Source organism: Python bivittatus, unplaced genomic scaffold (genome assembly GCF_059951505.1).
Source record: "Python bivittatus isolate LINGU-HERP-01145 unplaced genomic scaffold, Pbiv_v1 ctg000590_np1212, whole genome shotgun sequence".
NCBI classification, from domain to species: domain Eukaryota; kingdom Metazoa; phylum Chordata; class Lepidosauria; order Squamata; family Pythonidae; genus Python; species Python bivittatus.
This window is the reverse complement of record NW_028277086.1, coordinates 2,555,290-2,574,038: the sequence shown is the minus strand read 5'-3', so window position 1 is coordinate 2,574,038 and position 18,749 is coordinate 2,555,290.

The window sequence follows — 18,749 nt, the reverse complement described above, 5'->3', positions numbered from 1 at the left end:
TATACAAGTTGAATGTGAATCCTCAGTCCGAGTGCTGCGGAAGAGGCAAATACGTTTTTAACTTGCATCAATCAAAGCGCGCAGGACTTCGATCGGCTTGCCGTATTCCAGCGGGGTACCAATTTTTTAAAATAAAGTACTGATTTCCAAAGCAAGCAAATCAAAAGCCATTCGGTATGGGCTAGGCTTCCCCTCCAGCGCCATATCTACTTTTAGCACCGCACTTTAAGAAGAATTCAGGAAAATCCAAAGAAGGTGCAAAGAAGGGCAAAGGAAATTATCAAGAGGTTGCAAACTAAAATCTTTGAGTGGTTGAAGGAATCAAATATGCTTACTCCTGAGCAAAAACAACCAAGGGGGAGAAAAACACTACCCAGTGGAATGACACACAGAATTAGGTCCCTTCCAATTTCATGATTCATAATCAGTTAGCGGCTAACCCAATGTTTTCCCACAACCTCGGCCATTTTAAGATGTGTGGACTTCAACTCCCAGAATTCCCCAGCCAGCCTTGGCTGGCTGGGGAATTCTGGGAGTTGAAGTCCACACATCTTAAAATGGCCGAGGTTGTGGGAAAACACTGGGCTTGACATCCATCATGTTCCTCCGAGTACAACAGATGGGGCAACTATTTTTTCATTTGAAAGGGCAGAGATCGCTCCAGCAAATAGCAAGACAGAACTGGCTGCCCTATCAAACAAAACAGATTATAACGCTACCACCAAACTATTCTCATGAGGACGTTCAGCTACTTGAATGGGAAGACATTTATCAGTCAAGTCATCACAATAATTTCATGTCGGCATGAAATATTTAAGAAATATTTCTTAAAGCAACAAACCCCTATCTTGCAATCTGAGAGAATCCTCAGCTTGGTGGGGACAAAGCAAATGGGACATTCAAGCCCCTAACAAAAGTCATTTTCAGCCCTTAATAGTCCCAACAAGTAACTCTAGTATCAGCCCTGGCTGTAAGATTGGGGGGGGGGGGGCTCCAACAACACAGATTTAAAATCAGAAACTCCCTTTTGCCATCAACACTGAGATGCAGAGATGACTCGAACAAGAAACCTACCATCTCCACTTGTCCTCCTCGGCTTCTGACCTTTTCCCACAATTTCCTTCATCCTTCTTCTTTTTCTTCTTCAAATTCTTGTCCTCTTCCTCAGTTTTCCTCTTCCGGGAGCCCCTGAGAAATTCTACTTTTGGAACACCTCTTTTGCTCCTGCTTCTTTTGGCCTTTCTTTCTACTCCATCTTGTAGGGTTTCTCTGTCCCCCTTCCGCTTTCGTCTTTGGTCTTCGGAATCACCTTCCACCTTGATCTCAAATGGCACCCCAACTCCAGACTCATCTCCAACCGTCCCTTCCTCCTCCATCCGGTTTCCTAGCTGAGGCACTTCCTCACCAGCCCACTCTCTTTCCACCTCCCTCCCCCCTTCCACCTTCTGCTCAGTCTTGACCTCAAAGTTCTGGTCAGATCTTCTCCTGTCCACCACATCTTCTCCCTCTCCTGGCCCAGTCTTCTGCTCCAACCCTTTGTCATTATTCTTCTGTTCCTCTGTTCCTCTGAAATCCTCCTGCTCCAGAACCTCTGTAGTTCTGCGCTCTCTCTCCTTCTCCTGCGTTGGGTGATCTTCTGCCTCCACTTTTCCAGCACAAATTATCTCTTTCTTTCTTCTCCGCTCCTCCACTAGTCCATCACTTTGGGAGGAGTCTGCAGCTTTCCCCTGCTGTTCAGTCACCTGTCAAAGAAAACGTGAATGAGTTTACTATAAACTAGGTGGGGTGGTTATCCGGCACTATAAAAGCCTTTGACGGAAGTAGGAAAATTCACTGCCTACAGCTTTTAAAAAACTCAACACTCAAATTTCTAGTCCTTAAGGCAGCAAAAGTAAGCAATGGCTGCCTTCTAGGAGACCTGAAGGAAGCTAACCTACAAGAGATTCTTTTTCCAGCAACAGAAAATTATATTAAAAGAGGGGGAAATCCAATAAGGGAATTAAAATAAAATGAAGAAGTCCCTCACCACACCAAACACAAGTATGTCTAGTTTTTTAAGAAGATTACCATTCTTAACCATATTTGTCACTTGCCCAATCCAAGTGTAGAAGGATATGTAAAATACGTAGAAGTGAAATTCAATAAATAAAAACTGAACAATTTTTTTTTTTTTACAATGTGCTTAGCACTCTTACGATGGTACCAGCCATCAATTCATGTTGGAATCATTTTATTTGACGCTTGTACATATTCCAAGGCTGAGGGCGGCCTTGAACTGCATCTCCCAGTCCTGCTCTAACACTAGAACCATTTTAGCAACCTGGCTCTCCTTGACACACATCCACATGTCTCTTTACCGCAAAAATATTTGCCATGGGCAGAATCCAGGCTGAGCTCCTGTTGCTCAGCCTCCTGATTTGCACCATTTTTGCTTAAGGTTGCTAGGAGAGGATGCAGTTCCCAGGACAAATCAGGAACCTGACATACACAAGCCCAAATGATGTTTGCCCATTTCCTCCTCTGCTTCATCGGCAGCCGGGGGAGAGGGATTGTGAGCAAGGAAGGCATCTAGGGACAGAAGGCCTGAACTTCCAGCTGCCAAAGAAGAAAGCCCCCTGCATCTTCTTGTTTCTGCTTGCTGAGTTGGCCTGTGAAGCAAACTTCTCTTCCTCCCTAATGACAAGGTCACATTTCTCATAATTCCCATTCAGCATGGCTGTGCTGAGGATGATAGGAACTGTATTCAAATCCATATGAAAGGCACTTGGTTGGGGAAAGATGGGTTAGATGAATTCATGAAGGACCAAGGCCAACCATGGCTGCTGGTCGTGATGTTCAGAAATGGACCTTCCAGATTCAAAGGCACTGTATCTGTGAATATCCACTTCTGGTGGAAAGACAGCAGACAGGGAAGGACTACTATCCAAGTTTATACACTTGGAAGTCCACAGTAAGAACAAGGATTCTTGGCTAAATGAACTGATCTTGCTTGGCCTTTCCCCGTGGCAATCTTGAAGAAGCAACCAGGCAGGATTCCTGGGGAAAAATATGGGTTTCAGAGTCCTTCTGCTCCAGAATCTCTGTGGCTCTACTGCTATCCCTCCTCTCCTCCTGCGTAGGATGATCTTCTGCCTCCCTTGAAAAATAAGAATTTATTGTCTCTTTGACCTGACACTTTGTTCACCAGTCAGAGAATAACTCTTCTTTCAGCATAAAATCTGGAGGAATGGATGCAAATTTGATTTCATTCCAACACATCCCATTCTTTTTTCCAATGAAAACACAGAGACCTAGAATTGGAAGCGGCTCCTTATGCCATCAGGCCAGCTGCCTGCTCAGAGCAGGAATCTGAATCGAAGCCTCCCAGAGAGAGGGCCCTTGGAAAACATTCAGGGAAAGGGAGACCGCCCCTTCTGGGGGTCACCAGTTCCATGCCAGTACCAAACGGCCAATAATTGCAATTGGCTAAAATCTTCCAACTTGTCGGCCCTGCGAGGTAGTCCAGAGAAGAAGCACACCCAGGAATACTCGCTCTATCTTTATTGTAAGGTTACAGTAAGAGAATCTTGCAAGACTGAACATATTTCTTCCCCCCTCTCCTTTTACTGTCTGGAAAACTAGGGAGGGCACCTTCTGAGATGCTTCCCACGCCCCTTTTCCTCCTGTGGGCTGAGACACCTTTTGCCTGCCAGTTGTCCAGCCTGCGGCCCTCCCTCCTGTCTCCCAAGGTCTTTCCCACGGACCATTACACAACTAAGTGCAACTCCTGCACAAAATTCCACTCTGCTTACTGCCTTGTTCTCACGCCTCGCCGCGCATGCTCTCTCGTCTGTGTGAAGCCTGATCTTCTTGGCCAGAGGCTCTTGCCTGAAATGCAGATACAGGAGAAGGGGTCTTCAGACGGGTGCATGAAACTCAGCTGCATCTTCCCCAAAAGATTACCAATTCATGCCTAGGACAGCAGCTTTCCAGAAACCTAAAAGCTTGGAGGATCCCAGGCTGCCCAGGACAGCCCCTGCCTCCCTCAGCCTAGTGCCCTCCGTATGTGTTGGGGTACAATTCCCATCGCATCCAGCCGATCACCCGTGCCAGCAGGGGGGCTGCCAGCTGCCATCTGGCAAAGGTGGGGGCAAGAGAAGATAATCTGGACCACCGAATGTTCATGCCCAACCTCAAGATCGGTAATATACGGGTAGCTTTTTAAAACCAGAACATATCTCAGTAACTGCAGATGATTAAGCAAGTAGTTAATTGCAAATGTGCTATAAGCTTGGCCCGAACATCCCTCCTTCAGATTCTTTACCTCATTTTAAATCTGCGCAACCCCGAGGGGAAAAAAATTAACTCTGCTGCAGACTATGTGCTATGTGCTAGGAAAGTAAAGCAGATCGACGTCCCTCAAATGGAGCAGGACAAGAAAGGTCTTTGTCTGTCTGTCTGTCTCCCTGTCTCCCCGGGGATCCTTCCTAGCTAGTTTTTCTATTTCTAAACAGAGACTTTCCTTGTGTTTCTGGAGTTTGCATGACCAGGGATTTTTGGCATAAAATGCATCTGTAGTCCTAATGTGTTTCCCTAGCACTATTCTGAAGATCACGCATAACACAACCATGCTTTTGCCTTCACATTATTCCCCCCCCCCATATTTTAATGCACCCACCCTAGCAAGGAAGATTCCTGTGTTGTTCAAAAGCTTGCCTTCTGCTTTAGGAACATCAGTCCATTGATTCATCGTGTTGAGGGGGGCAAGTTATAATTTTTAAGAACAGATCCATCAACTGTAACGCGGTCCTGCCTTCCTTCCGCTGTGTACCCATGCACAGGGCTTTTCAAAAGACTTGGCTACTTCTAAAAACAGTATTTATGAGGACTTTTGGGCCACGACGTTATGAACGAGTTAACATCACAACAAAAACGTTCACGCTTTCGCATGAAGCTTCTCTTTCAAATTTTACCTCGGATACGGAATGCCGTAGCCATTGCACACGGTGAAATCCATGGTACTCTCAGGAGATCTGAAAGAAAAAAGAATTCAAGACGACCCTATCAGCACGTAGCATGTAAAACCCTTATGGACTTTTTGCTGGAAAAAAGAGAAAAATGAACACGTGATTTATGGGTTTGGAGATTAGAAAGGGTAGACTATGGGAAGAAGGAAATTATGATGTAACCTTAGAAAGAAGGGGTAAAATATAAATGCATTTATAACCGCTGTCAGAAAGTTCAGAAGCTGCTTCTTTATAATCTTTTCCTTTCTTTTTCTATTTCCTTTCTTATTTATTCATTCTTCTTTCTTCTTTCCTTGGTTTCTTTTCTAATATTTGTATTGTTTTTATCTTGTTAAAAATTTCTTCAATAGGATTATATTTTTTTAAAAAAACATAGCATGTAAGACCTAAGGTGGGAAATGTAGTCCAAATAGAAAAGTTTTGAGACAGATTTGGTTGTATGCTATAATAAGCCAACATTGTTGAAAGCTCTGGATTATTATCATATTGCGACTCCACCCTATAAACAGAGTTTGGGATGGATGGATGAAAAGATGAATTAATGTTCACGCTTGTACACGCGGCCCACAGAGTCTGTCCACCAGTGAGAATGGCTAAACAACTTTCCATCCATGGTCTCTTCAGCATCAAACCTAAACTGGTATTCCTTGTTTCCATTCTCCTAATAAGCTAGAGGCTGGATTTTTACATTCCACTAAGCCATAATTAGCTTAACTATGATTTGAACCAAGTATAATCGCTGAGTTCATGTACCACACTAAAGCCTAAACCATGGTTTACAAACTGCAATGGCTGGAATCACACAACAGTCTACCTCAGCAACAAATAAACCACACTATGGCTTATTGTAATCTCTATCTGTAGCAAGCTACAATAACACCAAACTGATGGCACAGTCACTACATCATCCTCCCTTCCTGCCACAGAAGCCTCTGCTGAAATGTGTGAACCACTTTGCACTTTAAGCCAGGATCTGATCCTAGCTTAAGATTCAGGATTTTTAGGAGCACAATAATTTGGGATCACAGTTTGGATATAACACCCTATGAATCAAGGCAGGGACTTCTGGGATTTGCAGAAGCAGTTTCCTCAAAGTTAGGGCCTCCAGATATCTCTTACCCCATCTGGCCATTGGGATTGGGGATTATGGGGATCGAAGTTGGGGAAGTTCAGCAAACTCAAGAGTGGCTGACCAGATGGGTTGAGCAGCAGGATCCCAATGAGCCCCAAGGGACAAACAGGCACATGAAAACTGGCCCAAAGGACATTTTCCTTGAGCTCACAAGTCACGTCACCCTTCAGAAACCTCAAGACTGAACTAGGTAGACTTCAGCAGAGGCACACTGCCTCTGTGATGCTTGCTGTGAAAGCTGAACTGCCACATTGCCACCCAGGAAGTCCAGGCCATGCTACAGCCCAAGTGATGGAGAAGAAGATCATGATGGTGATTGCTCAACAACTGCCACTACCATGACTGCTCCCTGGCTTTTGACTTAGCAACCACCCTGCTGCCAGAATAGGTCCACAGGTAAGATTGCCGGCTGTCTCCAAGGGCTGTAAGACAAACATCAGAACCCAAAATACAACAACCACCTGTTCTAACATCCCTCTGATCTTCACAACTCTATTTCAGCTTCTGCTCTATCCCTGAAGAGAGCTGGGTTGTTGCCAGGATCACAACTCTTCTGATTCTGGTGTAGCATCTTCCTTGTGAAATGCTTGCTCTCACATTAAATCAGAGGAGGGTTCCTCTGTTTGGCCATCAATGGGAACAAAGGAATTATGTTTTGGTAACCTGGTTTTAGTGTGTTGTGTGAATACAATCAATATGCTATAGGACACCTACTGCAGGAACTTTAACATCTGGACCTACATTCCAAGAGCAGAAGCTCTTTGCTGAGACCCAAACAGTCTATATGAATAGGTTTTAATCTGGCCAAGACAGACATAGAATTGGAAAAGTGAAAACAGTCTGATACCGACTACGTGTGTTCTCTCTGTTGAACTCCCAGCCTAAAGATATAATCGTAGGCCCAGAGCATTGGCAGATCTTCCAAGGGATACAACCAGGCAACTCTGCAGAATTAGGCTGCAACTGATTCAAGACTTTTTATGGAATCCTTGCCACAACCTCTGTTTTCTTCCTGAGTATAATTTGCAGGGATTTTATAAGTGGGAATTCCTTTTTGTTCTTCACCAAAGAAAAACGTATATCCTGGAACTGAACCATCCTGACTCTGTGAATGCAAGGGTAGCTTAACTATCTTTGAAACATACACAAACCAAGTTACAGTGGCCAATCTCAAAGCATGATTAATGTTCTGCATAACAGATCTACCACCAGTTTATACTTAGGGAGGCACTGAAATAATAACTTCACTGGCTCAAAAAGCTCTACTTTGCAGGAAATTAATCTGAGTCCTACTTCGCATATGCGAGCATAACTAAGTCCTCTTGAAAGACTGTTTATGTCCCAATAATTGAAGAAATCTGGATGAAGCCTCCCTCTCCCCAGGGGTCTTCTACTCTACATGGACCTTAGAATCAGATGATGCTCTTGCTGGGTAACACACAATTTTTTGCCAGTGTGCTATTGTGTTCTCCCTACAGTCATCATGGAACCTTTCAAGGAAAGGAGCTGAAACCACAACACCCAAGACTTAGGAAGCGGACATCTTACATGGTCACCATCACACCTTACAGGGGCCACCATTCATCCCACCAAGTTTGCCACTGAAAAAGTGTTCTCCCTCATTGCAAACATAGATAGTGACTTCCAGGAAAAATAACTAATGGAAGGTATCACCATATCCAGGGACATTTGGAGATTTGCAGAAATATGCCTTTCTCTATCTCATATCCATAGCCTGTGGCATTTTAGAAATTAAAGTCTGGACAATATGAAGTCAGGGAAGGATACTGTTAGTCACCTAAAGCCTTCTGGAGCAGCAGCATACAAGTCAAGAAATAAATAAATTTTAGCTAAGTATTAGCACAAACCATCTTTCAGTAAGAACCCCAGCCTGAGTCAGTGGCTTAAAATCAATTATTTAAATTGCCCTTCTAAAAAAAATTCATCCTGCACCACCCTCCAAGCATTCCCAAATTCTTAACGCGAGAAAAGATCATGATATCCTGGCGGTGGTACTAAGAGAAGCTCCGTTTCACCAACCGTGAGTTTAAAAAGAGAGAATAAAACACAACCTAAAATCTTTTACTGAAATTAAATTCAAAGTATAGTGTTCTGTATCAGCAGCCCAGGGGTACTGCTGGGTACTTAATTTGATGGCTTAATATTGTTTCTACAAGTTACTCTTGAGAAAAATAACCACAGGGTCAGTTCTATTTTACGCCCCCAGGCTCAAGAAAACAGTGGGTCTTTCTAAACGTATGAAAGGGCTTTTAGCTCAGATTCTTCGGCCTGAAAATCTAATTTCTCCACTCATGTGAGTCAAAACCACTTCCACGAGAGCTCCAAGTCTTTGCTTGTCTTGCTTTTAATTTGGTTTCAGTAGTTCATCTTTGGCCCCATTTTCCCCTTGGCTGGGAGTAACCTACAACCATGATGTCAGGAGCTCCTTTCTGCACAGGAACAGACGTGAGCGAGGGACACCTGTGCTGGCAAACAAGAGGGAGCTCTGCCAGGACCTTCTGCCAGCCATGCAGCTGGGCACTGTCTCTGCTACGCCTCTCAGACCAAATTTCAGGGGGGCTGGGAAGGAGAATTGTGTATCCTCACAGTGATTGAGCAGAGGTTCAGACTGGATGCATTCAGACAACACTCTCAGCCTGGAAAATTAACTCATTTTCTAGCTTGCACAACAGGCAGAACATGGACTAATGCAAGGAAGTGAAGCTGCACAGCACACTAAACCACTAATCTAAGAGTCACATTAGCCAAGTTTAAGATATTGCACAACTATATCTGCTAGGCCTTTACCTGCCCTGGTTAAATATCTGAGGTTAACTTAGCTGGGGGGGTATCTGGTTTTTAATTTGCAATAAAGTATATAATCCCAGCAATTATCCATTGGCAAGTAGATGAAGAACATATCTGGTCTATCCATTTGCTAAAATCCAAATGAGATGCAAGAAAAGCTTTACTCACCTCCCTTCTCAATAACTTACCTCCCCAAAGCTGCCCTCTTTCTTTCTCCCCATACCAATGTTTACATCAATTCACTTGCCACCATCATGGAACCAGAGTTTTTAAGTCCCAAGCAAATTCTACTTTACTCTACCCCCATCTGACCTCACCTGACATTCAGCGCTCCATGCTCTAGAAGAGGACAACAGTAATGAGTTCAAAAGACCAGCCATGAAGAGGAATGGACAGTATGACTTTTACCTACAGAATGCAGATGAAGGGGAATTGTAGCGCATAGGGTGAAATAAGGCCTTGTTTCCTGCTGCTCAGAAGTCAGGGTTAGATATAGAGAGCTTAAAAATTAAGGAAGGTTGATGGAGGTTCAGCATCAAGACAGATGGATATGGATGAATCATGAGGTCATGGAAGGTCTCTCTCTTGCTGAAGATCTTCAAGAAAAAGGTGAGCAGAGATTTAGCTCTGTACCAAGTAGGCTCATGTGCCAATGAGGTCACAAATCACATTAAGCTTTGATTTGCTCAACAGTGATTGTTGAGTAACTTTCAGTTGGCTTAGTTCACACATCATGCTCAGCTGAAGCCAAAAAATCCACATTGTGGCTCAGTGCAATAAGTGAACTGATCACTTGGGCCCTAGAAACCCCAACTATCTTCACAGGCAATGACCTGCATGAGCTCTCTTCCTCTTCCTTTTACATGGGACGTTGTCAGTCTTATCCTGAAGGGAAAAAAAAACATGTCCCACAAACAAATGGAAGAGATGTCCAAAATGCCACATTTTGGCAACAACCTCACACAGGGGTGGGGTGTTTGTGAGATAACAGTCCTCAAAGATAGCCCTTTCTCTTTGCCTCAATTTCCAGCTTTAAACATTTCTAAGTCTTTTGATACTTCTCAGTTGTGTACTAACAAGAAATCTTCCTCTCATCTTGCTGTGTTCTGGTCTAGAATGAGAACACCCGTCAGCCACGTTGGCAGAAGAATCCTCGCCCTTTTGCTATAAGGATCCCACCTCCTGATAATCACACTTCATCTTGGCATTGGGTCTCCACAAGACCATCCCAACAATTGCCTTCTTGTTCCTGCCAGCCTTTTCCAGCTTTAAGGAGCTTCTTAGCAAAACAGGTGAATGGAAAGATCATATGGATGGAAATGTCTTGCCCAACGCTAGCCTGTTCCTTCCCCTCCCCCCCCCTTGTCCCCCTTCACCTTCTTGGGTTACCCCAGTTCCAGAAAAAGGGCTACGTTGTTAGATTCTCAATGAATGCTATAAAATTAGCAAAGTAGTGTCAGCTCCAAAGCACAAAATCAGAGGCAGCCACCTTTAAACAATTCTCCTGGATCACTCAGAACCACAGCTGATGCTTTTACTAGGAGTTTCGTCTATTTTCCAGCCTCTAATAAAAGGATTGAGAGACGTTCTGGCTATGCTTCAGGATCACATGTTCTGTCAAGAAAAGCAGAAGGCCAGATTTGATCTTCTGTCCTGCAAAGAACAGCGTGGCAGCTACATGAGGGACGTGCAAGATTTTGCCTTGAAGGTCAGATGGTGCTAGCAGACATTGACGACTGCTACACATTCTTCCCTGAGTGCTGACAAGGAAGCGCTAAAGAGGTCTTATTGTGAATCAAGCAAAGACTGAAATGTAAAGTCAGTCTGAACAGTGCTCAACTCTCTCCCATTACTGAGGAAGGCCAGCACCGCCCAGCTCCTGGTCTCTGATCACAGCAGTACTCCAAAAATCACATGAGAAACACACACAAAAAATTCTAATTGATCAAGCCTTAGCAATTAAAAAGGAAACAGTATGTCAGGCTCAGAAGGACATAAATATTCTAGATATCTAAACCGATTCTGTGGTGGCTATCGAATGAACAATAAAGGCTCTATCATTTTACCACTCAGCAACCCTACCTGATGATGGTGACCACAACAAATAAATTGCCACATGAGAAGTGATGAGAGGAAGTTTTCCTCTTTGACCCCCAACAAACCACTAACTTCATTTTAATACTGTGCTGTCCTAAGACACCCTGTTCCTCTCCTAGGAAGGATGCCCAAAAGTTAGAGATCCAGCTTCTAGCTTGCAGCAAAAGGAGTTCTTAAGGGACTGCAACAGCAGTCTTAAGTGCGAAAGAAAGGCAAGATATCAAAGACCAACTTGAGTGCAGAAGACTTCAAGGCTCACGACTTCTAAAAACAAGCAAAAAATACCTGGGGAAGCAGCGTTCTCTTGCAATGGCCTCTCCTTTGATAGAAACTTGTGGTCTGGATTTTTCAGAAGAGCAGACTGTAAGGGGAGGACACAGACATAACTATAATAAATTTATAAACAAGAGTTAGTGTCTTTGTTGGACTCTGCACCCTTCAAATGACCCACATACTTCCCTCCCAGTCCAATCCTGGCTTCCTGGTCTCTCACCCCCAATGTCGTGGGGGATAAACCAAGGCCCAACCCATTTTTGGTGATCCTCAGAAGCACCTCTGATTACAGTTGTCAGACATGGGTGACACAGCTTCCTGCCATATTAACATGCTAGATATAAAAAAAGAAGGCATAAACCCTAACAAAGGCCAATTTCTCCTTCTCCCACCCCCACCCCCCAAAGAAAAAAGAACAGAAAAAGCTGGCTTGGCTCACTTTACATCAGCCCACCCACTTCAGATCTGAACCACGTACAAAAATGTGGCACCTTCCAGTTGTCAAGTGGTTTCACACCCAGCCATGTCTTAACGCTACAGCTGGGGTCTTGTTTTCAAGCATATGTCAAGTTTATCTGCTGCATGATAAGCTTCACGGGCTTCCCAAAACATACATCTCTGTCCCACACAGGTTGCTGTTGTTTTATTTATTGCATTTTGCCCTGCTTTTGCTTCAAAAAGCTCACAGAAGTTTACATAGATCCTGCTGGAAGTAGATCAAGCTCAGAAATCACTACAAGGTGTAAGGGCTGAAGCTGATGTAGGAGACTATGTTTTGATCTGGTCTGATATTTGCACCTGCTTCCCGTGCCTTGAAGAAAATAGCAAAAGAGCCATTGATTGGGAAGTGTGCAAAGAAAAGGGGGGGATTTATATCTTAGAGGATGGATGGGGGAAGGATGGAGAGGCAGATGTGACTGCTGTGAACTGCAGGACACAGATCTTCTGCAGAGATGTCAGCCCTTCAAAATACAGTGGTACCTTGGGTCACGAACGCTTCTGTTCACGACCAATTTGGGTCACGAACAGCACCGTTCCCAAAATTTTGCCTCCGTTCGCGAACTCCGCATCGGGTGACGAACAGGATCCGCGGCCATTTTCCCTGCCGTGACACGTGGTGGTGGCTTCCCGTAGGGAGGGGGACTCTCCCTCCAAGCAATAACCGCCTCCCCACCCGCCTTCCTGTCCTCCACGCCAGAAGTCGCGTCGAGCAAGGTTAGCGTTCTCTCTCTTCGTACTGTATTTTGTGTCATATTTTTGTGGTTTTAAAAAAAAAATACATATGGTTCAGAATGGATTAACCATAATTACATTGAACCTTATGGGAAAATTTGATTCGGGTCGCGACCAATTTGGGTCGCGACCAGAGTTGCGGAACGAATTAAGTTCGTGAACCGAGGTATCACTCTAAGCCAGATCAGGAAACAGACACTGCAAAGACTACTAGAACTTGATTGTTGCAGAGTGTAGTAACAGAAACTTGAAGGCCTGGCAGTTTCCCTCTTATACCAAGCAGAATCAAGGCAGGATTTTCTTGAGTCTCTTTCTCACTCACTCTCCTTCCAGGGATAAGTGGTTTTTTACTTAACCATTCTTGCACTCCTTCTTTAAGATTAGCTCCATATTCCTCTACACTAAACATTTTTATTTTTTGCAATAAAACTACTTAATCTATCCACAAAGTGCCTGCTGTTAGCTAGAGAACACAGGGTAGAGTTCCCAGAGAGCTGAAATTTATTATCATGCCTAGGTAAGAAGTTCAACACAAGCCAGCATTAACCTAATGAGTTCCCAGTTTGAGCAAAGATTTGGAGAACCAAGATGGTCTTCCCGGAGGATGGAAAAGCTTCATGATCCCACAATGGCTAAGCAATCAAGCCCACACACAGTCTTCCTGCAGCCAACTGAGCAATCCACCTATCCTTGAATCAGCAGAAACCCTACATCATGAAATCGATTGCCACATTGCTGGTCCCTAAGCACATGATAGCCAAAGCTATTGGTTGATTCCTCTGGCTTTCTTTCCTACATATCACCAGCCAGCAGGGGAAACATCCATATGAGCACTGGAGCAGGAACAAAATAGGTCTGGCTGCAGAAGTCTCTTTGTCACATCTACTGTCCTTCCTGCCCCTCTCCCCACCCCACATCCAAATCTATCATCACCCAGGTTGAATTAAGTTTTGAAGAGAAAAACAGATTGGAGCTGAGTAACGAGCAGTGCTGTTACTTTAGATTTCTCTCCACTTCTTTTCCTTCCTTTATATACTCAACAAATGCCAACTTCCAGATTCCTACGTTCTTTCAGGAGGCACTGTGCAAGGACCAGGGGCGGGCGGGGAGGGTTTGTCCTGTTATTCCAGTATTCCACTACTTCATCTTTGCACTTAACTGGAAAGGGACATCAAATTAAAGTTCTTACAATACAGCTGACTAAGCAGTCTAGTGTTTCTGCCCAATTTTGGTAGATTACTGTCCACCAATTCCTTCCACTCATCCATGGACAATGTGAAATAGCCATGTTTGTATGTTACATTTACTCTCTGGATAGACGTGTGCTTGTGGAAAAAAACCTTTGCATGCAGCTCCATTTCCCATTAGGATTCCACTGTTGAAGAAGCTATTACCACTGCTCTGAGTTTATTAAAATCTGCTTTCTGGAAGGCCAAGATAATGGAAACAAAACTGATTTTTTGTTGCTCTAAGAACTCTACAAGGTCATTTTCCCCAATGTTCCTGCTACCTCTGCTTCTCAACTTCCTTATGGATTAGGATCAAGCCAAGGATACCTCATTAGAATTGGGGCCTTCCTCCACCCTCTAAAAAAGTATTTTTAGGAAGATGTCAGCAACTTCCTGGAAGGATGTGCTCAGCAAAGTTGTCTCCCAGTCAGTGCTGGCATAAAGTCCCCCATGACTACAACTTCAGGCTTCTCTGATCTAGAGTTTGCTTTTGGAAAGCATCATCCACATCTTCTCCGTGGTGGGGAAGGGCATAGTAGATGCCAACAACAGTATTGTTTTTATTCATTTCTCCATTTATTTTAACCCAGTTGGCCCTCTACAGTTCACCAACTTCATTCCCTTGCCTTTTTACATTAAGATATCAAGTTCATTTTATTTATTTCCCATACTTTGGGCATTACTGTATATGTACTAAGAAGGCCATGTGCTTTACAAGCCAATATTCATTCTAATTTTCCATAGGGTGGTTTAGTAGGCTCTCTTATTCCTTCTACAGTGCAGAAGTGTTTATCTGAGGTCCTTAATTTCACCTTCAACTCCACAGGAGGTGGCCAAACACATCTTTACCTATCCTTGTGAGGTGCAACCCATTTTGTGCCAGGAGTCCATCATCCAAATTACTCAGACCAGCATCTCAGAAACCAAGGCTGTCCTGTCAACATAAGTTTTGATAGCTGGTCACTCACTTGCAATATTCTTCTTTCCCTTTCCAGTAATCTTTCATGGGCAGGAAGAATGGATGAGAAGCCATCTGAGCTTCCAGATTCCTGAGCTTCCTTCTTAGATCTTCTATATCTCTCACTTCTGGTTGTTATTCTCATCCACCAGGCTGGTGCCATTAATCTTTCCTTTTGTCTCTTATCCTGATGCTCAAGCAGTAGTTATAAGCTCTCCAGCCACTCAGGTAAGTGAACCATCACAAAATATTGTCTGTCACTCCCATTTCTCACAAAAAATCCAGGAGGATACCATGGCGCATACACAGGAGGCAGAGCTCATGACACATCCCATCAGTTTTCTCAGTCTCTATAAGCTCAAAAGAATCCAGCAAGACTTCAAGTGTCTCATCAGACTCTGTCAAAGTGGTATCTAACTCTAACCAAATGATTTTATCTGTGTAGAACTAAATATATCAATAGAGGCGAATATGTGTAGCTCAGGGTTGAACTGTGGAGTCCTTGGGGTTCTCTGAGCTTGGTTCTTTTCTTGCAAATGTTTCATTACCCGGCTAGGTCACATCTTCAGTGCTGAAATGGGATGGGGTTTGCTCCACTCAACCTACTACAACACAACCTACACAAGCTATGAAAAGGAACACACTGCCATACGTCAGAAATGTCTCAGAAACCACCAACAGACTATTACAACCACATGGCATCTCTGCAGCACACAAACCAACAAAATCACTCCAAAATATCTTAAGTCAACCAAAAGACCCAGTGGCCCAAGAAGAAAAAACAGGAGTCATCTACAACATACAATGTGAGGACTGTAACAAACTCTACGTAGGACAGACAGGCAGAAGACTGACAGAGCGCGTCCACGAGCACCAACTGGCAATCAGAAGACATGATGAGAACTCCTTAATCTCACAACACATGGACAGATTGAACCATAGTTTTAACTGGGAAACTGTCAGCATTTTAGACCAAGCCAAATCCAAAAATGCAAGAGAATTCTTGGAAGCCTGGTATTCAGATAAGGCAGCAATTAACAGACACACAGAGATTAACAGCATCTACATACTATTCAAAAGAGACAAAAGAGATCACCTCACCAGCAATCATCACCCAGACAAGCAAAGGTTACCACCAGGCACACAATCAAGCAGCAAACATATGCTAATCAAGGAACTACCAGAGGAGCAGAATGCAACCCCCACCCCACCAGCACTGGCAAGGCAGGCCACAGTAGATAAACAGAGAGCAAACCCCATCCCATTTTAGCACTGAAGATGTTACCTAGCCACTAATGAAACATTTGCAAGAAAAGAACCAACCTCAGAGAACCCCAAGGACTCCACAACTAAAAATATGCCAGCTTATTTTCAGACAGGTACAATATGCCACAAGCACTGGAGCTCATGACTGCAGAATCCTCTCCATTCATCTTCACTTAGGTTTCTTAAGGTACTGTCACTAAGAAGAGTATTTTTTCCCGTTCCTTTTTTAAGTTCTCAGGATAACCCAGAACACACTTTTGCCTTAGAAGGAAAAATCTGTTATTGATTCCCCCTTAAAGTAACCCATCACACTGCAATGACAAACTTGTCTGCTCTCCCTGTACTCTTGCTTTTTGGCACCCAGCTGCCTTATAGGCCTCCAACAGTCTCTGCTTACTCAGTAGGAAGCAGTCCCTCCAAAATACTCAATGGGCAATAAGCAGTTTTCAGGTAACACTGCTCACAATTAGTAGCTATTCAGATTATGTTTTCATCCTGCACAGGTGAGTGCATAATCCCTCAGTCCTGGCATTTTAAACTGTTTCGCTGATCAATAAATCTTTATTTTACTAATTTACAAATCAATTTCAGTAAACATTGCAATCCTGTTTTTATAGATGTGTTTCTTAAAGATTACTACTTTTCTAATTGCTATCATATTTATGTTACAACAGTTGTTTAAACTTTTGATATCTTCCTAGTTGACAAAGCAAGCTGTAAATCTGGTTTTTAACAGTTGATGGTATTTTCAGAATTTGAGTATTTAGGTTGGAGAACTAAATACAATAGGAAAAAAAAAATCAAGCCCTCTGTTTTTATAATGGGTGCCATTCTACAATCTTAGGTCATCAAAAGTCTCATCAAACCTGAAACAATATTCATCCATAGAGGAGAAACATCAAAATCCCAACTTCCTGCCTGTCCATCTCCCACCCACCTTTTCATTGCACTGTACTTCTTGCCGCCTTGTGGTAGGAACTTCATCTCTCAGCTTCTCTGGTCTTTGGAGCACCTTTAATATAGGAAGATGCTTCTGGTTTCTTGAAAAAAGGGCACAAGTAACATATGGAGGAAAAAAAACACTCAGAAACCAGAATTTGAAAAAAGATCTTTTAAAGTGGTCTACCACACCTCCCAACTACCAACATGGCCCCCTTTCTCCTCCCTAGCACCATTATTTCTCTCGGCTTCAGTCTATTTACTGCAGGTTCTCCAGAACCTCTGAGGTTCCCCCTGCCTCCTTATTTTTCTTTCCACTGAAGCCCACTGGGTCCTCCACTCTACTCCTGTTGCTGATGGACTGAAGCCAGACCCCCTATTTTATCTTTAAGGGAGGGCCTCAGACCAAACACAGCTTTCCCAAATTTGGAACATTTTGATAGCCTATAACTCTATCCAGAACCAGGTCTTGATACATGAAATGCTCTCCCCCATGCACACTCCTCTTAAATTTAATTGTTCTGGGGAGTTCCAGCAGAGCTTCACCTGATGCTGCTGGCCAGGTATGGCATTTTCACAGGCAAAGGCTCTTTAACGCCTGCACAGTCGGCTCTTCCTAGTCAATCAGTTTGCAAACTTACATCAGCAAGAAACATGATTGGGATTACATGAAATGGTATCACCAAAAGAAATCATAACCCATTCCCCCACCCCACCCCCAATATGTTGCAGCCAAAGTCACTTGTCTGACATCCTCAGAACTTAGGCAAATGGTAGGGCATCATGTCCCCTTTGGGGCACTACATACATTTTGGAGCACCTGTACTTGGGGAACCCAACTTTCTTCCCTCCCAGCTAGGAGATGTTATTGGCTCTAGCCGAGTTCTACATGCTGGTCACTAAGGTGATGGGAAGCATTGTGACACTGTCTCCTGGCTCAGCCAATCACTCTTGATCTTCTACCTGACTCACTGTGACACTGGCATCTCATGGTGATGCAGAAGGCTACTGGCTTCAGTTGCCACTTCCTGCAAAATGATGCTTAAATACGGTTACTGCAACCGATCCAGGGCCAAAGCTAATGGAAAGGGTTAGTTATGTAGGTAGTAATGCCCCAGGATGGGTAGGGACTGGAAGTCCCAGAAGACATTGCTGACTAGAGGGCAAGTACTCAAAAAGGCTAATTTAATGGATTCACAAAATTGAGTTGGAAGGGGCCACAGATAGGATCTGATCCGATCCCCACTCCGTGCAGGATCCATTAGACAATCCATGACAGAGGACCATCCAGCTGCTGTTTGAAGTCCTCTAGTGAAGTTCTTCTTGACATCTAGCCTGAAGCTCCTCCCTTGTAGTTTTAACCCAATGGTTCTGACCCTGCCCTCTGAGGCAAGAGAGAATAAGTCCACTCCTTCTTCTGTGTGACAACCTTTCAGATATCACAGCCCTGCTCTTAAATTCCTCTATGTCTTCTTATGTACCTCTTATGCTAATATAACCAGATCTTTGCACCATTCCAGACAGGGATTATTTTCCAGACACTTTACATCTTGGTGGCCATCCTTTGAACTTGCTCTAATTTGTCAATGTCCCTTTTGAACTGGGGTGTCCAGAACTGAACACTGCCCTTCAAGTTCCTGGTCACCTACGGCACACATAAATCATTCCACAGGTGATCAGTCACCAAAACTTTTAGAAACATCGGTGCTGCAAATAGATTCTGCACAGAGATGTATAGAACCACCATGCTCCAGAATGGGATACCAGTCAGTCTTCTTCAGACAATAGAAATTATGTTGGAAATTGAA